Source organism: Eulemur rufifrons, chromosome 1, assembly GCF_041146395.1.
Source record: "Eulemur rufifrons isolate Redbay chromosome 1, OSU_ERuf_1, whole genome shotgun sequence".
In the NCBI taxonomy this organism is placed as follows: Eukaryota; Metazoa; Chordata; class Mammalia; order Primates; family Lemuridae; genus Eulemur; species Eulemur rufifrons.
Genome location: NC_090983.1, coordinates 77,537,069 through 77,562,716, shown reverse-complemented (window position 1 = coordinate 77,562,716; position 25,648 = coordinate 77,537,069). Strand labels below are relative to the sequence as shown.

Sequence of the window (25,648 nt, the reverse complement as noted above, 5' to 3'; positions counted from 1 at the left end):
TTACCTTCATTTAGCAAAAATTTCCAGAATGCCATTCATTCATTCATTCTGCTAGTATTGATCTGGCACCTGCAATGTGCTGAAGCAGGGAATACCGTGGTGAGTGAAATAGCCCCATCTGTGCTTTCATAGAACTTGCTGCCTATGTACATCTGATGATTGCACACATGACTTTCATCTTACAGCCGTGATAAGTTCCAAAAATTAGAGGCACAGGGATGTTATGAGATCACATTATGGGCAATTTGGCCTCGTCAGGGAATTCCCAGAAGCCTTGTGTGAAGAAGTGACGTTGGAGTTGAGGAAGGATTGACTGGGGCAGGAGGGAAAAAGTATTCAGTAGAGAGAACATCAGGTGAGTCGGGAGGGAAGGCAGCAAGTTAGAGGAGCAGACAGTAGGGGAGGGAGCCTGCAGGAGGTATGCAAATGAGGTGTGGAGAGGAGGAGAAGCATGAGGAGCCTTGTTGTTCAACTAAGAGCTGTGGGAAACTACTGAAGTGTTTTATGCACTGGGTGACAGAAGTAAATTTATTTATTTATGTATTTTCTTTCTTGTTTATTTATTTACTTACTTTACTGTGGCTTTAGTGTAGCTTTAGTTTGGATGGGGCAAGCATAGAAGTGGAAAGCTCAATGATGAGACTGTTTTATATCAGTCCAGTCTTGTCTGGTCCAGACAAGATATAATGGCAGCGTGAATGATGGTAGTGGCGTTAAAATGAACCAGAGTGGATGAATTCATTTAAAAAAACCAGAGAAATATCTTAAAGGGGCTTCTGATGTATTGGTTCTATACAGAGGAATTTGTGAAGAGAACTGTTAAAGATAGCTCCTAGGTTTCTGGCTTGCACGATTGGATTGATGTGGTGCCATCAGGAAACATTGGGAGAAAACCAAATTTAGGATAGAGAACTATTATGAGATCAGTTCTCAATATCTTAAATATGCAATTCTGTGAGACAGCCAAGTGAACATGTCAAGGCAGTTGGTGACCTGAAATGGGAAGTTTGCAATACAGAGTAGAGTTTGTGATTTATGTCTGTAAAAGTTGCATGAGCTTAAAAAGGATTGCCTAGGAAGAGAATATGTAGTGAAAAGAGAAGACAAATTCACACTAACACCAATGCCCAGGGAGTAGAGGATGGGCCTGCAAAGAAGATTGGCCAGAGTAGAAGGGAGACCAAGAAAGTGACATGTTATGGAGACAAGGGAAGTCAGTGTAACTAGTGGTCTATGCCTTTTTAGACGTCAAGTAGGACAAGGACTAAAAATATGTCTGCTGGATTTAGTGTCATTTTTATCATGGGTAACCTCAGCGGAAGCTGCTTCTACCTGTGTATTTATGTGTGTATGTGGGGAAGAGGGCTGCAAAGAATAGACTGGGCTGGGTTGATGGCTGAGGGGGAGATGAGAAAAAAGAAATAACTATTTCGTATGGCCATTAAAGATGTGTGGAGCTGCTTCAAGGTGTATATGGTTTTGTTTCTTTACTATGAAGATTAAAAAAAAAAAAATCTCAGATTTAGATTTTGATGAGCTTTTCCCCCTCTTTTTAAGGATATTCCCATAGTGAAGGCCACGGTGAGATAATAATTTGGCAGAACTTTTATTTTTTTATTTGGATCATGTCTGATAATAGACATGTCTCTAGGATTGCCTCTGAACTCATCATGTGCAGACTGAATTTTTTTCTTCCATAAGAATAGCCATTCCCAATTTGTGATTAGATCAACTATATTTCATTGTAATTAACTATTCCATTTATGAGTCTATCTGGTCATTCTTATAATAGGGGACATAACCTGTATGACTTGGTGACTAACAGTATTAGCACAGTAGTCAAGGCATAAGCCCAGGGTAATGACTTAGAATTGGTCAAATCAACTGCAGTACCTTTCTTGGGCTTTTTCTGTCAGATCCACACAAGAGACTTTCTTACACTTTGATGTATTTTTTATAGTGCAAAACAAACAAACAAAAATTATAGAAACACCTGAAGTGAATGATGAATGTTTCTTAAAACTTCTATAAAGTATTCTTTTTTCAAATGTGGGTTTTTATAAAATTGAGATTTTTGTATTTTAAAGTTTATAAAGCATTTCTTCTCTTAAATTGAGTCATTGTTTTTCAAGAGAAAATTGATTTAAAAATAGGTTTCTTCCTTGACTACATAGAAACCTTTGGTTATATAAACAGTTCAGGTTCTTGTTTAGAAATAATTATTTTTCTGCTTTTGGTTCTACCAGGCCTAACACATGAATAAAATACAAACACAATGATTTATTGTTGTTCAAACTTCTCCGGTGCTCAGAGAAAACAGCATGGCAGAGTTTAAACTTCTCTTAAGAAGAGAACTCAATTTTGAATGGGCTCTCCAGCTCCTTCCCCTCCCCTGGCAGCACCTAGTCATGCTGTTGCAATCTCCAGCACTGTGAAATCAGCAGGGATGACTGTAGCTAACGGTTATGCCTTCCTATTCTGCAGTTTGACGTCAATGAATGGGTTATACTGTCAGTTCTAATGGCTTTCGAAGAGCGAGGCAAGCTCCTGGTCCCCTCATGAAACATTATGTTATATTACATTAGATCTCACTGAATGAAACAAATTTCTTGACTTCTACTTCAAACCATGGCAGTGCATGCTTGCAAAATTCCAGCAAGAGACAAAAGTGTCCCACGTATTGTGGCAAATTTCCCATAACATCCTGCAAATGGCAACTGAGTTCTTGGGAAAAGTAGGAGGAAATGATTTTCCTGCATAGGGATGGCTCATGTGGGAAGGCTAATCCACAGGTTCCCACCAGAATGGAGAAATACATCTGGTACGTTTTTGAAGCACATCATGGAATAGTTATTTTGTATCTCAATTTTACACATTGGGGGAGGTATTTGTAATAAATGAATTTCTAATAGATGACTCTAGATTATGCATTTATCCATTGCACCATTTTGCTATTAAGAAAATTGCTTCCCAAAAAAATGGATGCAGTCGCCGTAATACATACATATGGTCATTTATCCAAACTGTAGGTTCTTAAAACAATTAGCATTGACATCACAAGTAGATGGCAAACAAGTCCTAAATGCATCAGCTTTTAAAAGGGAGTTTCCCAACAACTTAATTGGTGAAAATATTAGTATAAATTAAAACATGTGGAGATTTTTTAGTATGTTTACACTTTCTTCCAAGGCAATGAGAGAATAAAATATGCTAGCCAACAAATAAATTTTCTGTGGTTCACTTCTCTTATCCTTCCATTTACTTTTGCCATATAAGGTGGGGATTAGGTTTCCAGCAGTAGTTTTATTTCTACACCTCTGTAAGAACTTTATTATTCCCCAAGTAGAATAATTTTGATAAGTAATCATTTATCCTTCTTGTGCTTTTTCCTTCTTAACAAGGGCAACTGCTCTCTACTGAACATTTTACCCTCCCAAGCTGAGTTTGACATAATTACCGCACTGGAGCTAAGATTCATAATCTGATTGCCAATGTCAATGGAAATAAAGGCTTTCGTGAACAACAAAACCTGTTAAGTATACTCAAGGCTCAGCATCAATCCCACTCATGAGCAATTAAAATATCAATTTATGATGCATTTGTCTTTTACTGGTAAATCTGGCAATCCTATGGATTTTTTTCTTCAGACATAGGTGCTTGAAGGAGAACAAATTCCCAGGACAGTCATATAGATTCAAACTTTGGGTCAGAATTAAATTCCACAAATAATGTTCTGGAGTACCTACTATGTGTGAGACAGTCTAAATTAAACTGAACTTTTTTTTAATATATAAGATTCTCTTTGCTCTATGTAAAAAGGAATCTTTGCAATTTACACTGGTTGAATTTTTTGCTTGTATCTGAGGGTGTTTCAAGGTTGATCCTTAAAGAGGAGAAAAAAAAGGCTACAATGTTTTGTGTGTTCCTTATGTCCTAGGCTCTGTACTTGTTTTTTTTTTTTTTTTTTTTTTTTTTTTTTTTTTTTTTTGAGACAGAGTCTCACTTTGTTGCCCGGGCTAGAGTGAGTGCCATGGCGTCAGTCTAGCTCACAGCAACCTCAAACTCCTGGGCTTAAGCGATCCTACTGCCTCAGCCTCCCGAGTAGCTGGGACTACAGGCATGCGCCACCATGCCCGGCTAATTTTTTGTGTATATATATTTTAGTTGTCCATATAATTTCTTTCTATTTTTAGTAGAGACGGGGTCTCGCTCTTGCTCAGGCTGGTCTCGAACTCCTGACCTCGAGCGATCCACCCGCCTCGGCCTCCCAGAGTGCTAGGATTACAGGCGTGAGCCACCACGCCGGGCCTAGGCTCTGTACTTGTAACTGTCTACTTATATTGCCTATTTATTCCCTACACCAACCCTATGAGGAGGTATTGTCTTTATTTTAAAGAAGAGGCTCATATACATGGAATGCCTTGTCCAAGGCCACAGTCATTCAATAGCAGAATGGGGTACACAGGAGAATACAGACAGAGATGTACAATGCCTGCTTAGGAAGGAAATAGACTATACATCAAAGAATTTCAGGACCTTGCCGCATTGTATTAGTAAGAGTCCATGTAGCATATATAAGTAGCTTTTAAGAGTATTAAGCCAAAGAGGAAAAATATAAGATTAGATTAGGCCAAATTTATCTATATATTGCCTTTACTTGGGTTTTGGGATGTAATGTGTTGAGTTACCCATTTGGGAATAATGTAAATGTGGTGAATTGAAGACTAGACTCAGTGGTGGTCTGGAGTCAATGAGGAAGAAATACTGGGGCCTCCCTGGAATATCATAGTGCAAGAAGTCCAAAGGCTCAGGGAAGTGTGAATGTGAGGATGAATCCATTATATACAATTCATTTAGCCGCCCACTAAATAAGCCCCCAAGAAGAGACTTCCTTCACTGGAGAATTCAGAAATATATTGGTAAGGGAAAACACCAGCATCTGTAGAGGCTGTTCTCTGCAGACTGGAGATGCTAGTAGGAGATAATGCATTGGCATTTAACTCTTGGATTTCAACAGAATAATGGGATCACAGAGTGGTAGAGGCCACATGTCACTGCTTAACCAGCAGAAACAGGATGAGTGCAATTATCTTAATAAGTTGCAAGGATAGAGTGGTAATCAGAGTGTTTGACCCACAGGGACTTGTGGCAATGACTCATTGATCATGAAGTCCCTAGGGATGAAAATGGATGTGTAGTTTACTAAGGTGTTGCTTCTTATATGTGGGAAAAGTCTGTCTGGTGGGCAGAAATTTAACTCGAGTTGCCAAGGTGAGCATTCACGGCTTTATATTCAATTCTAAGACCTTATCCAGCTCACAGACCCAGAGTCCCTTGACTGAGGGTGGGGGAGTAGATCCTTTGAGGAAGTAAACTGGGATGCTGACATAAGGATATACTGTGAATTTGCTTCTGTATTTTTTTGACTCTGTGAGGTGGAACTTCTATGTTACAAGATGTGGCATATGCTTAAAAGTTGCAACAAATATATGGTGCTGTCTGTCCCATAGTCAAAATGCACGCTTCCAGGAACCAAGAAGTAGAAATGAGAGTCACTTCTCTATTACCCTAATAAAGCTACTTGAGAAAATTTTGTCAATGTTCCATGAATTTAGGCTTGGTGGCTTTGAAAGCCCTAATCCTCATGAAAGGAATGCTTTCACCAGGGACCACAGCCATGGTTCCATTAAATAAGAAATTGAGATTTCTCACTGGCATTTTGGCAAAGAATGTGGTCACTGTACTGTTATGGAGGATTTATCCTGTTTACCAGGGGAAATTGGGTTGGTGCTCCATAAGCGGGTGGAGGGAAAGCATCATGTCTACAACTTAGATGATTCACTGGGATATCTACTGATCCTTCCATATCCAATAATAATGGTCAATGGGAAATTGAGGCAATTCAGTAAAGAAAGCAATACTGGCCGGGTGTGGTGGCTCACGCCTATAATCCTAGCACTCTGGGAGGCCAAGGTGGGAGGACCACTTGAGATCAGGAGTTCGAGAGCAGCCTCAGCTAAAGCGAGACCCCATCTCTACTAAAAACAGAAAGAAATTAGCCAGGCATGGTGGTGCATGCCTGTAGTCCTAGCTACTGGGGAGGGTGAGGCAGGAGGATCACTTAAGCCCAGGAGTGTGAGGTTGCTGTGAGCTAGGCTGATGCCATGGCACCCTAGCCTGGGCAACAGAGTGAGACCCTGTCTCTAAAAAAAAAAAAAAAAAGAAAGAAAAGAAAAGGAAGAAAGCAACACTAAAAACATAGATCTTGGTGGAATGCAGGTTTGGGTCCTCTATCAAGAAAATTTTGAAGCAGCTCAGGTGCAGGCAGAAGGTAAAGAACATGGTAGCAAATGAAGGAAGCTGTGATTGTCAAATTTGTCACAAGGCTATAGCAGCGGATATATTTTATGTTAGTTATTACTTTGTCCCCAACTTTTCCTAACTCTCCTGCTAGCTCATATTCTTATATCTTTTAAGTTTCAGGTTTTTGTTGGGCATATGGCTGAGTTGACATAATTCTGTGATAAGGTGGTAGCAGGTGGAACTATGTTAATGATATGTATTCTTCATTTCAACAAAGGACAAGAATGGATGGCCAACGGCAAACAAGAAGACCTAACTGGTTATTCTCTGTCCCTCTACATTCAATCTGGACCTTTTTTCACCCTCCTTTGTGTCCCAGAAGGCTAAACTCAATGGGTTGCATCTGCCAGCTCTCTTGCCATCTGACTTCTGGCTGGGTTCAGCCAATGTATGGCCAGGAGGAGAAAGGCCAGGGAAATATTTATTTATCTGGGTCCTTTGCTTGCTAATGAGGATGTATTTCTCTACACAGTGTGATGTAGAGGGAGGACTTCTCTAAAAGCAATGGTTCTTTTGAAATTCCAGTAATTGCTTCTTCCTGTAGACCATTCAGGTTGAGGGCTTTGGACTACTGTTCTAGGAGTGTCTCTCTAGCCTTTATGGGTTTCCCTCAACATTGCTCACATATTTGTAAATAATTTCTCTTAAACTCTCTTCAGTTACTCTTTGTGATATAACTGACCCACAAAACTGGAATCAATCTTATTTAAACTTTTGAGAAATTATCTGGTAAAAGGTACATATAGTAAAATTCTCCAAATATGCTCATGATAGGAAACTTTTAAGTGGCTGTGATAGGCTAAATAATGCCCCCCTCCCCAGATATCCACATCCTAATTACTGGAACCTTCATGAGTATGTTACATTACATGGCAAAGGCAGATGGCTAAGTTAAGGATCTTGAGATAGGGAGATTATTTTGGAGTATCTAGGTGGATCCAATGTAATCACAAGGATTCTTGTAAGAAGGAGGCAGGAGGGCAGAGGAGATGAGGCTGTGGAAGCAGGAACAGGAGTGATGTGCTTTGAAGATGGAGGGATGGTCCATGGGTCAAGGAATGCAGGCAGCCTCTTGAGGCTAGAAAAGGCAAGAAAATGGATTTTTTCCTGGAGCCTCCAGCAGGAACAATATAGACTGATTTCTTTTCATCAAGTTGCTGAATTTACGAAGGAGATGGTAGCTGACTATTCAAAGAAAATGAAACTATTTACACAATATTAACTGGAATGGTAAAGATTAAAAGGGAATTTGGCTGAATTATTGAAAAAATAATAATTTATCAAATTCCAGTGCATGAAAGCCAGGTAGCAATACTTGAAGCTTAGTTGAGACAAGGCAGTGTGAAGCAGTATAACTTTTTAAAGAACATAGTAAATTTAAGATACATCTCAACTATTAGTAAGACTGAAAAACAAAAAGGCTAAGATCTTTTAAAGATGATAAAAAGTAGTGACCTTCTGAAGGAAACAGGAATTTGGTTGTGTGTATATATCCTTCAGTTTTTTAAAGCTTTTATCAGCAAAATCAATATAGAAGCTCAAAATTTAAATTGTGTAGTCAGTCTTATAATAAAATGCAGTAGTCGCCAAATCTATCACTCTTTGCTCTCAAAGACAGAGACACCATCTTTGCATTATTCCACCTTTTGAATGTTAGGGAAGGTATTTACATATTCTAAATAATACGGTTATCTTGCTATTTCTTCCCTATTAACTTTCTGATGAAATACACTAGGATTTAGAGCATTTATTTGTTGTTCTTCTCTGCTCCCTCCTAATACAATTATATTTGCAATTCTACTTCTGCTCATTTCTGGACTTTCAGAGAGTATATTAAACCTTGATATCTTTTTGCATCATTAATAGACAGTATTTCTTGCCTTTATTTTGTAAGACATAGGACTCTACCCTTTTCCTTTCCTTCCTCTTTACTTCTTCTAACTCCTATTCTATGTCAGTTGTACCTTCATTTAAAAATTATTTATTTATGTTAGTGTAGACTTATGGATTCTTAATTTGTTTCATGAGCTATAATCCCCTATTGTCATTATTTTGATGCTAAAATTTGCACAATGGGAGCCCCTTGAGCTGTGTCCTTTTGATATTTTCTCATCATTCTTCAAGAACTTCCTACTTTCTACCAGAGAAAAATTTTTCAGGTTTATCTTACACTATTTCTGATGCAGCATGGAATTAACCTTGTATCCTGGAGAATGACATTTGGAAATCAAGTTCAGGGTGCTAAGACTGCTCATTGTTGCCAATATGTTATTGTTACTAGGTCCTCTCAGACATTGTAACCAAGAAATCTATCTATCAATCATCTATCTTATCTATCTCCCTATAGATATATATGTGCATATACTTATATTTATCATTATATCTCTATATAAAAATATAACTAAATTTATATTATATAGTATGTAGTTATAAATATATACATACATTTTATATATATATATTTAAAACTGTGACTTATAGTACTGATACCTATAATTCCAATTGAACATCATAGATGCTACCTTCATTTTATTTTTGTAGTTTATAACATTTGTTTTCTATTCCATAACCATAGTTGTCCTCTATAATTTGTAATTATGTTGATTCTAAAACTTGAAAAACAATGAACATATTTTAGATTATTATGTGGCTTAATTATCCAATGTAGAACCACATAATGTGTGTTAGGATCACTTTTACTCTTTTACATTTACAGTCCAGCATAGCTACCTCTTTACTACTCAAAGAAGAGTGTTTACAGGGATAATCTAAAAGGATTTTCTCTTTTATACCCTCCACCAAGTAACTTTCTTAAATCTCTAGGTTTCCCCCAGCATCAGTGATAGCACTGATGACCTGCCCCGTCCTCTCACTCTGGCTCCCCTCTGAGAATCTACTTTATTGAGCCTTTGACTTTCCTGATGCAGTTTGACCTGGAAGTACCTGTCAAAACTCATCCCAATTAAATTCACTCTTTCCTGCATCTTTCAGCTTGTTTTTTCTTTGATTTTGCTATATGTACACCCTAAAAATGGCCTATAAATTTTCTGAATGTTTAAATGTTTAGAAAATGTTTTTATTCTGTCCTAAAATAAACTGAGCTATTTTGAATGGATATAAAAAATTAGATGAAAAATAATCTTCCATTGCCTTTTAGCAACTTGTGTTGACTATGAAAAAAATCATATCCTTATTTCTTTTTAAGTAACTCTGTGGACACATTTAGGACACTATTTTTGAAATGAGGGTCTTGCATATTGCCCAGATTGTCCTAAACTCCTGGGTGCACGTGATCCTCCTGCCTCAGCCTCTGGAGTAGCTGGGACTAGAGGCTCAGGACACTGTTCCCAACTAGGATCTAATCTTTATTCTTAGTGTTCTAATTTTTAATCCCAGTGAGTCTAGGTGGGATTATTTTTCATTCATTATGCTGGCTTGGCCCTTTCAGTCTGAAAACTTGTTACTTAACAGTTCTGAGATGTTATTTTCTATTATTTCTTTAATAATTTCCTTCCCTCCCTTCTATTTTCTTTTGACCTATGTTAATTAGATGTTGGAATTCCTGGATCAGTTCTTTATATATAAAAGTTTTCCTCCCTTAGATTAAATATGAGAAGAAATTATTTTTGGTTTAAATTCCTTTATTTTTCTGCTAAAACTTCTATGAACATTTTTATTTTGACAAGTTTTTAAAAATTATTTTAAAGAGCCCTGTCTCATTCCCTACTTATTTCCTTTTTATATTATCTTTTTTAAAAAATATAAATCAAGGGTCTCTTAGGTTATTAGTTAAGGTTCTAACAAACCTGGTAGAATTGCTTTCATTCTCCTCAAAGAGATCATTCACTCTCTTTTGCGAACTGTTTTTCTCTGTTTGTCTTTTTGCCCCGGGGGATGAAAATGCCTGCTGCTGGAAGTTGTGCATGCAGTTTGAAGAGGAGAGTCATTCTTCTGTGTCCTCTATCTTCCCACTATCCTCTCCTGCTTACCCTCCATCTAATCTTCAGTTTCTGAGTACAGACTTGTTGGGATTCTGCCTCGAAGACTGATTTCTTTCTACACTGTAGTCCCTTTTGTGTGTATTCTAGGATGTGGCTCTTGTCCATATGACTTGTCCCCTATTCTATTTGTAGTTGCAGGTATATATACTGCATTTCATCCATATTTAGATGCACATTTTCCTCACTTTTTGACATCTCTTAAATCAGAATATGTCTTATAACTGATAATGTTTTAGAATAGATTAAACATTTATATTATTATTATTTTTTAAATGAGGTCTGAAGTAAATCAGTAATTAACTCACATGCTCTGCCTACCATCTTGAATAAAGTTCCTTTGGTTCTAGTTTTGAAGTTCCTAGCAAAAAGGGTAGCTATGTATGTCACTAATAGAGATTAGAATGAAATCACTATACTTGGAACTACTGTCATAACTAAAGTCTAACACAGCTTAGTATGTTTAGCACTTTATATGTTTTCATTTATGAAGAAGTTAAATACAAGATACTATAATAGAATAAGCATAATATATAGGAAGTCTTCAAACAGAAATGATGAGAAAAAATTTAAATGAATGAGTTGAAGTAAAAAAGAGTTATTTTTCCTCCTTGGTAGGATGTTGGCATTTTATATGAAGGAAAAGAAAAATTCTTGTGAAGTGTCAGTCTGGGTTCTATGGGATATCAGTTCCCATAGTCGCTCTCTGTCCATATCTATCTACTATTTACCTATCTATCTCTTTATCTCCAACTCTATCTATATATAATTTCCATTGTTGAATACATTTAAGAAACATGGCACGTGTTTCTTTCAGAGAGTAATAAAATTCACTAACAAGTTAAAGACTCTGAAAAGTTCTGCAATAAAGCAATCTATTAAACATTGCTTAACCCAGTGTATCCCAACGTTTTGATTGCAAAATTCTTCTTTTTGGCAAAATATATAAATATACAATATATATTTAATTGGAATATATTATAATGGCACAATTGAATTTATGTTTCAAGAAACATCCTTAGATAATGCTGGTCTAATGGAATAAATAAATATTTGGTTTCTAGGCATGATCCCAGCATAAAAAAGTCAGGCTTTTGTCTTCAGTCACTATTTTGTTGTTGCTTCCTCATCTGTTAACTGGAGTCTATTCTGCAGACCCTGTTCAAAATCTCTTTCACTTTCTAATTCTCCATCTTCTCTTATGTCACTCTTAGAGCTGTTTCCAGAATTATTTATGTACTTTGCTATTTTTTTGGTATACTTTTACTACTAAAAATATTTCTTTAGATTTTTCCAGTGAATTCATCAAACATTTTCGATTTACCTTGCTTAAAGCATACTATATTTTTGAAGGTACATTAATATACTAGTTAGCACATGAAATAAAGCAGTTGGTAGTGTTTCTTTGATTAATTTGTTGTTTTCTATTGAAAAAGAGAAAATAGCCGAAACAATGCAACAAGATACACAATTACATGACCCTTGTCCTTTTGCTGTCTCAAGCAGAGAAAAGTATTCATTTTGTTGCATTTTATCTTCTGTAAAGGTATTAGGCCTTTGCCTCAAAGGTGTAACATCAGAATAACAAGACATCCTCTTTTGACTTATATCTGACCTTCTCTGCATCCTATTCATCCTTTACTACAAGTCAGCTGAATAGGCTGCCAGATACTGTTCTTTTAGGAAGTTCTTCCTGGAATCCTTTAGTAAACTTTCAGAGAGAAGCAGCAAATACAGTCAAATTTCCTTGTGGAATGCTGAACACAAGAATCATATTAGTATCACTTTTGACTTTTTTCCAGAAATTTATCAGCTATTGATGTAGATACATTATGCTATCTTGATTTAAATTGTCAATTGTTCTCAATTATGCCTAGTTTGAGCTGAATGATTCTAACCAGACTCCTTTCAAACGGAATGAGGGAATGCTCTTTTATCCTAAAAAGAACTAATTCTAATATAGTTTTAGTTTATTGTTTTCCTAAGTGAATGATCAAAGTAATTAGTGATCATAAGTGATTTGATATGTTATGATATGATGTTAACAAACAATAGGTCAGAATGTGAGAAAATAGTTTATCTGCCATTGAGTAGCAATATTTTTGTGCTATGGTTACATTGTTAAGCAAACTAAAATAAGCAAATCTTCATGCCAGGGTCTTAGTTAATGTCATTTTGCTTGGCTGAGAAAATCTGAAACATCTCTGAGCAGACATATTTTAAGAGAGCATTAGGACATGCATATTTTTAGGATGCTAATAGAGACTCTCACCCCCTTTGGTTTTAGCTGCCAGAAATTATGATTCATAGTTCTTGATAGCATAGAACAGAAAACATTGTAAAGAGAAAGAAATTCTAACAGATTGCTCAAGAATGATTTCTGAGTGTCAGTTAATCAAACATTTCTCTTTCATCCCTTTAGGAAAATGCATGCTTCTGTTTTTGAAAATGGGTCTAGAAAAATCTTTATTTTTGCTTTCTAATAGCCCACAATTATTGATGAATTCTTAGTGGTATTAAGAAAACTGGTGAAAGAATGTATAGCATTATAATGATTTATAATAGTAAAAATGACATAGCTGAAAAGTTGCTTGTAAAGACGGTTCAAAGAACAAAGAGTGTGCTTTTTTTTTTAAGATTCTGAAGAACACAGTAATATTATTATATTGTATTACTCTTACTATTTTTGCTATTGTTCTGGAGAAAAAAAATTAGCCAATGAGAGAAGTACCTTTAATAGATTCTTAAAAATGACATTGGAATATGCAATTTCAAAATATATGATGACATGCTGAAGTAGTTGTATTATTCTAGAAAGCTTTGGCATAATTTAGATTTAGATGTTGAAAAGGAATTATTTGTTATCATTATAATTGATGGTCAAAGTATTCTGCATTGAATAACAACTCCTGTAGAAATCCAAAGTTGTACATGGTAATACATTTTCTGATGCTACTGGCTCTTTGTTAATGTTGACTTTACTACTTTGACATGGTTTTCTCTCAAATTATAATTGTGTGAGCTAGAATTACCTATTCACCTCAATAGATTTTTATTGCCCCTTTTTCCATTAATAATGTGTTTTTAAAGATCACTTTTTATTGTAACAAATATAAAGTCATCAATGGTTTACAACTTGTCAAAAATGATTTAGGGAAAAAATACATTAGTAAAGTGAAAGCTATGTTGTATTATTTGGTACATACTTAATACTGTCAACATACACACCATATGCCAAAAAAGCTCACGCATTATTGGAAGCAAAAGGAAGCAAGATATAACTGCTGTATTATCTGATTTAAAATTCATTGCTTGGGTCAGTTTTCTTTCTTCAGGGATACCATTTACTTGTAGTCTGCTGTTGAAGATCTGGTGTCTGATGTGTCGAATTCTGCTACATTTGCATCAGTGTCATGTTAGTGCTATCATAGTTGTCTGCCTGTAGAGAAGGTATGATTTCCCCCGTCACAGGGTGAAACACAGAAAGAGCGTTGAAAGGGGCCATGCTGTCTCTCTATGCTCGGGAATGTCTCAAAGCGCCTTGGTAGAGTGTGACATTTTTATCACATGTTATTGCAGGCTCCATGTCTTGACTACATTTCAATTGATTCTGTGGATTTTGAACATTTCATAAACAAGAGGAAAATGGGACATCAGCACCAACTATGACACAGACGCCCTCCTTCAGGCCATTGGGAAACAGAACCAGGGCCAGTGTGATGTTTATGGTGTTCGGGCTCTCTGGTGGCCACACAGTTTTCACTGCCCCAACAACGTCTCTAAGAACATCACTGGCCAATATTTCTTCCACATTTATATTTTTAATGAAGAATTCTGTATGTTATGGCAGGAGGAAGTCTTCTGTTGACATTATAGTAATCATCAATTTATGCCTTGCAGTCTCACAGGTGTACCTATTGCAGGCAGTTATCTCAGTGATAGCTGGTTTCCCCACCTTTTCAGCTGTTGGAGACCCATCTTGGATTCCATCACTATATGTTGTGCTTGGTCTATATCAAAGCCATCCAGGTCTTTCTGGATAATACATTCAATTTGTGTTAAATGCTATGGGATCATTACTAATCTCTCCAGGTTTGGGGTAAGGTAGAAATTTCCCCTTTAAATACTCTGTTTCCAAAACATAAAGAGGACACCTGCAGATGGGTATACATTCTGATCAGAGGGAACCTTCCTGTCCAAGCACAGGGGTTTCTTAGCTCCCACTACTGGAGCAACTACATTCTTGTCCTGGCTAGGCTGCCAGCCCTTGATCTCCCCTCCCTTCCCTTTCTTCTTTCCTCCCAGCCTGGCCAATTCTCCCTTTTCATATTAGAGTACATTTTGTCATACATAGGAATGCAAAGAGAACATTACTGGCACTGAGAACCTTGTGGTGTGATGGTTATTTAGTTTTTGAATGGGCTTTCATACAAAAATAACTGCATTGTGGGAATTTTTAGGTATGAGAAAGCATCTCACAAAGAAATCCCCTGTTATCCAACGAATCAGTCAGCGTTAAAAAACTGCATGTGTAGGACATTGCAGATTGAAGTGTGCAAAGCATTTGTTTTTTAATTAAAATTTTAGAGGAAAAACTCATTCACATGAATTAATAGCAAGATTTTTAGCAGGTTGCATAAATGGTGACAAAATTTACATCTTTGTATTCAAGAAGAGTATAGAGTTACTCAGTGAAGATCACTACATATGTTAAATCCTTTCAACGTGTGCTATAAATATTAAAGATCTATGGCTATTAAATTGTGAGAGCAAATGACTCATGAGTAATTACAAATACCTATTCTGCTTCTACTTATCACTTTTTTTTTTCTAAAAAGTAGCATGGAAATGAAATGCAAACACAACATAAAAGAGTATAACTTCCTGTTAAATGATGCTTTATCATATAATGGAATATTATAGCCTAATTCAATGCAGGTCTAAACCAACATTTGAAGAAAATGAGAATTCCTGAAAGCCAGTAGCCTCAGGACTTGGAAGGCTCAGTACCCTGCATGCTGTTTGCATGTCTCTTTAAAAATTTCTGTTCTTCTCCCCTCCCCCATTATTCCTGTCGAGTAGTAAAAGCCTTTTGATTAAAATGGATTTCACCAATCATAGAAGTCAAAATAAGCAAGTACATAGTATAAAAAAATAGCACAAACTTGTACAAAAACTATCTGTATAGCTAATGAATGAAATGAAATGATATTTAGCTCCATTAGCATTTTCATTATCAGTTAAATATATCCTTGGTAATTCTCATCTTTTTGGTGGGGTCTCCATCCCCCCACCTGTTTGCTTTTTTACTTTTCTTTACTTGACATCGATGAACAGTGGGTATGTCCCTTTCAATTCCCTGTCAAAGGGAAGAATCACTGTCTGGATCTTTGGACGCATGGTCACTTTGCTCCTGAGAAGTGAGCATTAGCAGCCACATGGTTGTGGAGTGTTGGAAAGGAAGAGACTGTGTGTGTTGGGGTCCTAAGATGCTCTCTGAGGATCCTTAGAACTCCAGGCCTCCCAACAGAGCTCAACGTTAGTGGGTTTTACATATTGACCTTCCAACTCAGATGGTATCTGAAGAAAGGATTCCACTTCTTAGAAAAAGACTAAAGAGATCCAAGTGAAGAAATAGAACCTGAAAGTTTAAGTGACCCAGGGAAGGGCACCAAAATGCTAAAGTGCTTTGACTCAGTTCCTGAGTCTTGCTTTGGAGTCTTCTTACATCTCTCCTGCCTACAAATCTTTTTTCTCCCACTCTTTTTCTGAGCTCCTAGAGAGCTTAGCTGAACCCATTTCGCAGGCTTTTCTTGATCACTCAATCTAAAGTATGTTCCCCTTTGTCCCCATTGTTCTCTTATAACACTCTGTTCTTTTGTTGCATCACACTCATCAACATTGTACCTTTATCTCTGTGTTTACTTGTTTGCTTTTCACTGGAAGAATACTCATTTTAAATTACAGATTAAATTATGTCCAATGAACTGACAGGTAAGAATATTTATATTATATACTTATTCAGGTATATTTAACTAATTTCTATACAGGCAAAGCTAGTGAATACCTTATGGTAACCGCTGATTCTTCCTGTCTAGAGTACTAATGAAATACTTAGCAGTGAACAGAGCAGAATATAGTTCTAGATTAGGTTCTCTTCTTTGTCATCTTTGTGTTATGACCTATTTGTTTCCAAGTCTTGTCTCATCTACGTCCATCAGCTTTGACCTAGTGACACCCTGAATCAGAGCCTGCAACAGTCAATGCAGAGAGCTCTCCATCATTGGGATTCAGTGGTTCCAAAGTGAGTCTTTCAAACACAAGGATTTCTGTTCTACGTCTATCGTGCTGGACATTATGCTCTTGTTCGTAAGTGTAAAAGCTTACATGTTGCTAAAAATGTTAGTGGTAAACTCTGGCTTGTGCTTTCTGCAAAATTCCGGTTGCCTGTAATGTCCATGAATGCTTTAAGGAGAGAAGTTTTAAAGTCCTCTCTCACTTTGGGTATAAAGAAGGACACATTTCTGGAAATGTCTCTTTGTTAGTGAAAACATTTGTCCTCTATGAGTGGTTCTTATCTCCTGATAACAAATGCCACTCTAGATATATTTTCCATACCTGAGCCCCCATACTTAGAATAGGGTTTTCCACTTAAATGTTCCTGGCCTACATTGTTGGAATTTTGTTTCTTTTCTTTTCTTTCCTTCTTCTTCTTCTTCTTTTTTTTTTTTTTTTACATTTAGGAACCAATGTTCTAAGTTAAGAATAGAACTGCCTGGATATACTCGTTTGATACAGTTTGAAAGGCTCATTTTCTTACAGACATATGCTGAGGCTGGTGAAATGAGATATCATTTTTTTATTGTTAAAAGCTAGCAATATTCTTTGCAGGAAAGTGACAATTTATTAAGGACCAATTCTGTTCTAGGCACCATGCTCTATATATTAAAATGTAATACTAATCTAAGAAAAACAAAACAAAACTTATCTTTCCAGGTGCTTTGGCAGAAGGAGTGTTGAGCTTTACTTTATAGTGAAATTCCCTTATCTTTGTAAAATGGTGTTAAAACTTTGCATCAGTAAAAATTTCAAAATAAGGAAAATAATGCTCATGATTAATAATGTCTCTTCCCAAGATGTCTCAACAATGAGTAAGTCCGGGGTGCATTAAACACAGTCTAGTCTTGTCTTCATCTTCCCACTCTTGATGTCAGTTGCACACCAAAAGTGAATCCATTGTTCAGGATGATGGATGCAGGGGAGTCAGAATACGATCTTATTAATTTAGAGTGAAAAATACAACTCATAGTGTGATAAACACATTCGATCACATTGGGCATTTAATTTATTAACAGACGTGTGCTTGGTGAGCCTAGAATAAGAAAGGAATACAATGAATCAAATGGCAAATGAATTTAGGTTGATGTATCCACCTACACAATAGAAACAGACAGTTCAAAGTTTTTGGCTAAGTATTTACCTCTCTTATGTAGAGCTGCATAGCTCTACCAATATGTGCCTCTGTGACTCTTTTTAAAAAAATCTTTTAATGGCTGACCAACTCACTTTTTAATACACACGTTTTTTCCTTATCTCTGTTAATACAGTCATTTTAAGTACATTGGAATCTTGTAAAACTTGGAACCATTTCTTCTTTAAGCTGGCTATATATGTTTTCTCTGATACATTGTGATTATATTAAATTAACTTTCTCAAAATTAAATCTGAATTTCAATATTGAAAATAAGTTGCTTAAGAATACTGTGTGAATCAGCATTCAATAATTCTTTGTAGGCTAGCATGTTAAAATCGTGTTTCAACCAATCACAGAAGAAAGTAAGGGATATTGGAAATAACAACTGAGATAGAAGAAAAAGGGTAGAGGGGAGGCTAAAAATAAGTATTTTTGTTAAGGTGCCCCTTTTTAGGATCTGTTTGATTGAGGGAAATTGGTGCTCATTGGTTTGCTTCCTGTTTAACATGAACAGTAAAAAGGGCCTGCTACGGTTGGAATGTTTGTGTCCTCTTCAAAATTTATATTGAAACTGAGATCCCCAGTGCAATAGTATTAAGAGGTGAGGCCTTTAGAGATGATTAGGTCATGAGAGCTTAGTGCCTTTTATAAGTGCCTTTCCCGCATGAGGAAACTAGCTGGGTCCTTGCTGCCCCTTCAACTATCCAGCATGTGACGGCACAGTGTTGGGTCCGCTCCAGAGGACATGCAACAAGGCACCATCCTGGAAGCAGAGACCAGACCCTGACCAGACACCGAACTGGCTGATGTCTTGATCTTGCACTTCCCAGCCTCCAGAACCATGAGAAATAAATTTCTGTTTTTTAATAAATTATCCAGCCTCAGGTATCTTTTTTAGCAGCATAAATAGACTAAGATAAGGTCCTTGCTTTCTCAAATTTGTAAATATGAGCTACTCTTTTACCAGATAAAGTGTATTAATACAAAGCCTTAGATTTGGATTTTGAGTGAAAATTTTAAGTTGACTAATTGAATTTTTATTTATATTTTTTGTGTTTCAGTTAACATTAAATTCAAATAATCATTTCTCCGACATTCTTTGCTTGCATAGTTTTTCCTGTTGCCTGTACAGAGTCTCTTTTAGAGCTTTCTTTTTTTCCTATGTTCTTGTTTTATTACCATTTTGAGTTGTGTTTTTAACATTGGAGGAAGGAAAAGTAACCTACAAGGTTTCCTTTCAGTATGAACCATTCTGGGTTCCTTTATTCTTTCTTAGTGATTTCAAAGAAGTTAAAGTCGAAGATCACCATGGATGTATAGTGCACTGGAAAAGGGGGGGAACTTCACTTGTGTATTTGCACTATCATTCCCTGAAACACATTTGTGGGTTTGAGATTATTAAAAAAGAGCAAAAACTGATCAATTAAGAAAGAAATATTTGTTAACAGAACCAATAAAGCTATTTTTGTTCTTTACTGGAGGTCAAAATACTGTTAAAAAAACTGAGATAAATGAAAAAAACTAAAATAAATGAAAAGTTGATTTATAATTAGCTTGGGTAATTTACAATTAACTTAAAATCTATAACTCAAATCTAGAGCATGCTCATTTGTAGGACATTCTTGATGTTGAAATTGAATGAGATGACTGTTTTGCAGACTTTTGAAATAAAGTAGTTGCTTTGGAATAACCAATCTGAATGTCATTGTGGTAACAGAAAAAGAAATTTGTCAGGTAGCTGTATAGATACTCTGCCCAGTTTTGGTAGTGTATGTTTATTATGCAGTACTAAATTTATCTCAAGCATTGCATCATGACCAGAGTCTTACAATATTGTGATTGTAGAATGTGAACAAGACAACGTTTAGTCCTGTTGTCCTGAATATCATGTACTAAGTGTTCTTGTAAGATATGGGAATCTTGTTATGCTTTAGTTAAATCTATAAAATCACATACAATATGGAAAGCCTAAGCTTACAAGACTGGCAGGCATAAATTCTTTTTCTGATTCACAGGGATCAGGTTTTGGGTTGTCTGTTGCTGCCTAAGCTTTTATTTAAAACAAACAACAAACAAACAGAACCGTGGCTTTACGTAGGTGGTAAACTTTGAGGAAAGTGACTCTTCTACTCTTCCCAGTGTTATTGTAAGCTGTGGTAGAACTTTGAGATCTAAACTGGATGGAGAAGTACTTCGTTTAGATTTGTCATGAATACACTGGTTGCCCTGTAAGTAGGATGTAGGGGAAGCTCTTCCCAGGTTTGAATGAGATTGTAAGTAGAGTTTACCTGGAAAGTAGGCAGGCATCTAAATGAACACCCTCAGAACAGTGGTTCAGGAATACCAGTCAATGGTCTTAGGCTGATTTGTGATGACATTTTCACTGGATTGACGTGAAATGAGATATTGAAGAAAAGAATAAAATTTTCATTAAGTGTATACTTTTTATAGAATTATCCTTTATTGACAGATTCTGTACTTCCCACTCTTTCAGTGTTTATGTGACATAATGATATAATGATAATAGTGGATCTGGTTTTATCCCCCGTGTTTAATGTTCTTCCTTGGAAAAGTTAAAAAACTAATGGCAACTTTGGTTTCCTTTCTAACATTTTTGGAGATGTTTTACTGGTTTATAAAATATCCAAGTCTAGAGAGTCCAGGATTAAGAGAATGCTGGCTTGCTGTATAACAGGTTCTTAGTTTATTATTCTTCTTGCTTAGTGTGACATTATAATTATTAAAATTGTTAACTCTGGCCTGATTTTATCTGAGATAAGAAACCACATACAAGGGAAGTTATAAAGCTATTTAACATTACCCATTAAGAAATTTTTTTTTTTTGGTAAAATTTGGCCAATATAATTATGGCCTAAATATTGTTAACAGAGGGCCACTGTCAGATTCAGGAAGTGTCTTATAAACAAATATTACATTTTATACTGGCACAGTTTGTTTGTTTGTACATTATTTATGCTTAACTCTGACAAGTGATAGAAACAATGTGGATTCTGCACCTTTAGAAAACATGTTGCCCAGTTAACAAGAACATTTTTGGTCGTTTATATGCCAGAGCTAATCTGGGTTTGCATACCTTGGAAGCTTACCTCTAAAGACTGGGCCCTTCCTCATGACAGTAGCGGTCCTGCATGCCGCGCCCACCGGTGCAGCTATTGTTGCCTACGTTGTGTGAACGTATGAGGGAACTGTGCCTTGCACTACTTACTAAAATGGACTGTAAAACAAACATACTTAGGAAATTATCGACTATTTGGATGAAAGAGTTCCTCTAAGTCAACATTATCCAAACTTACTTATATTTCAAATTGCTAGACTATCTAAATTCTGTCTAATAGACCTCAAACATGGGATAGACGAGAAAAAAGAGGACGTGGGTGGGAGGGAGTCGCTTGAATAAAATTTTGCCTCATTATTCTGACCCAGGCTCCATCTGCTTATGAAAACCTTGCTATACTTTCTAGGAAGTTCATTCTATTATTAAGCATTAAAAAATCTTCTGTGTTTTATTCAAAAATAGGTATTATAGAAAACCTAAATATCTACCTTTATTTTTAAAGGATTTAAAGATGTAGCTATATATTATTATAATAAATTCTTGACAGTGGCATTCTCAAAAACAAAAAATTGCTTAGAATAGTTTCCTTTTACTACCTGATGGTAGGTATGCAACTAGTAATCATATTTCTAAGTGTACATTTATTACATGAGGCCGTGGGTGCTCATTACTGTCAGCTGGGGAGTTTGGAGCCACACTGATGCCTGCGCTCACCCCCAGAGATTTTAGTTTAATAGATCTGGTTTCAGCGTGGACCTGATAGTTTTTAAAGCTCTCCAGGTGATTCTAATAGCTCTGGAGAACTATGTGTTCTGTTCTAAAGCAGGTGCTTTTAAAAAAGGTGACTATGCATAGAAAGGGTTTTCTTCTGTATTATTTGTCCTTATAAAATTTAGTTCCAAAGCTTAATGTCTGATTGTTTCTAAAGGGTTGGGTTTTAGTGTGAGAAAAGCTGGACAGAAGATAACTTTGAAGGGAATCTTGATACTTAGTCCTTCCATGTCTTTACGATTTCATCTCCATATATCATCCCTTTATTTGCTTCCTTCCATCTCTTCTAGAGCTGCTTCCCCGACTCCTACCACTGTTAACCCTCGTCCAGGAACGTGCTTATGTCTTTACCATTCTGAGTGGGCTTTAGCATCCTTGCATATGTTCAATTCTTAAAAACCCGTCGAAATAAAAGATCAGGAGACATAGGAAAGATGCCAGGAGACAGTGTGGTAAGTGGGGGAGGATCTTTCCCCAAGGGATTGGAGGTATTTCAGGATCAGACTATATGTATGTGTGTGTGTGTGTGTGTGTGTGTGTATGCACACACATATGCATATGTATCTATGCATATGGTACATTTACGTTGTGTTGTGTTCCAGGGGTGTGGGAAAGGACAATGTGATAATGTGTCTTTCCCTTTCATTGCATCATGTGCTGCTCAGGATTTGTTATTTTATATCCTCATCTTTGCACAATGGCTAGCATATTAGTGCTCGGTCAATGTTGATGAAATGAATGCATGTTCAAAAGAGGAAAGGAGGAAAGGATGGAAGAAAAGAAGAAAGATGAACTGAAGCTGGTATTCAACATGACAGGACAGAGAACAGACAGTTTAATGTTTTCAGTTGTGCTAGTGACTGTCCTTTGCACGGGTAGGGTCTGCTTCACAGGGTCAGGAAAGTGAGCACGGAAACTGTGCAGCACAAGCTGGCCCTGGAGGCTGCACACACGCAGACTGTCCAGCTGACCCGCGACCTAGGATCCCTGATGTCTCCGAGGGAGCCACACCCACGGACATGGGAGGCAGTAAAGGCTGGGAAATGGATGAGAATAGAAATCTAGATCTGAAATAGCTTCACTGGTTGTGGAAATAGGTTTTCAGTGCCTCTCATCTCCCACTGACTGGGGAATGGTACTTTTATATTTCTATGTGTCTTCCTCTAAGTTTATTTAGAAAGTAGGGTGGGAAATACCAGCTTGTCAGAAGAAAAAGGATTTGTCTCTAAAATGGCCTGAAGAGCAGTGAGATTCAGTGGATTCTTGGATTCTAGTTTTTAGAAATTAAAAGATTTTCCAGGGCTACACTGCTGAGGAGAATAGGAAAATGAAAAGAACTGGTTTTCAATTCCTTTTTTTCCTTGGTCATCTATATTTTCTCTTGGTCGAATTTTTCTTTTTCTCTTCATTCTCTTACTATTCCTCATATTTTACTTCATTGGATAGATTATATTTCTCAATAGTAGAAAAAGTGAGGGTGGTTGCAGAGTTTTAAAGTTTATCAACAATTTTTATATATTTATTTTTTTAATTTTTTTAATTTTAATTTTTTTAGAGACAGGGTCTCACTGTGTTGTCCAGGCTGGACCTGAACTCCTCCCACCTCAACCTCCTTGGTAGCTGGGACTACACACACACCACACTGCAATGGCCAGCTTGCAATTTTATGTATTCTTTTATTTTATTATTATAATTTTATGTATCTTAATTTTTTTAGTTTTATAATTTGACTTCTATTTCCATTTTGAAAATAATTCAGCATGTGTGTGTGTACCCATATGCATCTTTTATCCCAAAGTACTGTCAAGTGTTCTTTCTGAAAAAGGCATTGTTTTTTTTTCTGATAATCATTAACATATGAGAAAATGTTAAGAAACATCTCCTCTCCAATTAAATATGAAAAGCCACCTGTGCTGGTTATCTTTTGACTGCCCTTTCATCCCTCTCTCTGCCGGGGAGGCTGAGTCCAAGGGCCATCCTCTGCCTTTTGATTGGTCTCCATCAAAGACTGGCAATAATGGTAGCAGAGAGCCAGGGGATTCGTTCCGTCAGTTCCCCCCTCCAGCGAGTGGCTGTGAGCTGGCTGAGGCTCTCTAGCAAAGCCACAGGCCTGTTAAGTGAGTGGTTCTTTGTACACACCCCTCTGAGCTCTGCTGACCACTCCTTCCTTGGACTCCTCACGCCTCCTGTGCACCAGCTCTCTGCTGTTGCTTGCCCTGGTACGTCCCATTCCTGGGGTAGTTTCTCTGCCTACACTTTGTAGAGTCCTGTCTCTAAGCTTGAGTGTGTCATCTGCTTGGGCTGTGGCCCTGCCTATTCCGTCACCTCAGGGCATTCATCCCAGGCCCACACGAAATGGTCAAGGTATAGACTATAAAATACCTTTTTTTCATCTCTAGTATGTTTGAGGAGACATCTGTTTCTTGCTTTTGGTCTTTCCCTCTCCCTTTTTCTCCAGGGAGGATTTTACTCTGTTAGTTCCTCTTCAACTTTCCCCAACCTAGAGTGCTATGATTTAAATATCAACAGATTTCCAGGGACATATGCATTTTCAGAAATATATGCATTCTCAGACCTGAGTACCCTGCTGTGGGCTTCATGATATTTTAGGAAGCATAAATTGAGATCTGAGGGCAATGGGTTGCACTTGAAAGCAGAAGTAGGTAAGTTGTTTCGGCTCTGCTGGGTTCTCTGAGATTATAAAGGTATCTGGAATTCAGAGGAAGAAAACACCTATTTTATCACATCACTGAAAGTAGTTTCTTACCATTTGTTAAACATTGGCTCAAAATAATGATTTTCACCATTTTTTTCCTTTCAAATTTGTATATGCCTATCACTTACTTTTTATCTATCGCTGTGATTAAGTTTGCCTGCCTCCATATCACCCCGGTAAAAGAAAATTGTTCATTTTTTTTCCTTTTGTAGATAGTATTTAGATTGCCTTTATCAATATTTTTAAAACCTAATAAAAATAATTGAATCCAAATTCCAAGACATCTCTTCAATGGAAATCAATATTTCATTCATACTTTGTAGCTTCATTTTAGTTTAGAACTTAAAATTATCTGTAGAGACAGCATGGAACTACATGCTACCTTTTAATCTATTGTAAGAGATATGTAACACGTCGACACATGAAAAAAAGTAGGGGCTATTTTATAAACCTCCAATCATCAAATAAGTGACATGTTTGAGTCAATCAACTTAAGAGGTTACCGGTCTACTGATGAAACCATTTGAAGAAAATGTGCTGTTTGATGTTACAGAAGCCAAAAGCTGAATAAATGTGTCATCTGTTTTTCATTTTAATTCACTATTTCAGAAGTATTTACTGTGTACTAAAAAATCTTTTTACCCTTTCAAATCTTTTGGACAACCTGGAAAAATTCAGAACAGTTTAACATATATCTATAAAAGAACATTCTCAGCTGAGTTATCTTGTTCATATGCGGTGATATTAACAATATTACATATGAACCTTTTAATCCGAGTAAGAAAACTGTCACTTGGCTATTTAAGTAAAAGCTGCTGAGTTTTAAACAAAATCTACAAAAAACATAAAAGATATAAACTTTTAGTTTAAAACAAAAATTAAAGTTTTTAAAAAAATTGTATAGTATAAATCTGAAAAGCATTTCTACATTGGGACAAAAATATCTGGAAGCCTGTTACTTTTAAAAACATACAGACATTTTGATAAGACAATCTCTCTTTTATGAAACTAAAGCATTTCATACTATTTTTTCATGAGAAAATATTGCTGGACATTTAGAGAGATTCATCTAATCCAATTCTCTCTCCATCCTCTGTCCTTTCCTTACAATTAACACCCAATTACTGCTTTTCTTTTCTCACTTTTTTTTTTTTTTTTTACCTCTCTCTTGCTTTTTTAAAAAGACCCTCTCTTTCTCTAGATGCTCTTCTCTCTCGTCTGCTCTCTGCCCTCTCACCCCTGGCCACTCC

At 36.5% G+C, this 25,648-nt stretch overlaps 1 pseudogene; it reads right to left on the bottom strand.

The window, feature by feature from the left end:
* Positions 1 to 13,875: 13,875 nt before the first annotated feature.
* LOC138387488 (epsilon-sarcoglycan pseudogene) lies at positions 13,876 to 14,602 on the bottom strand (annotated as a pseudogene).
* Between the last annotated feature and the right edge of the window lie 11,046 nt (positions 14,603 to 25,648).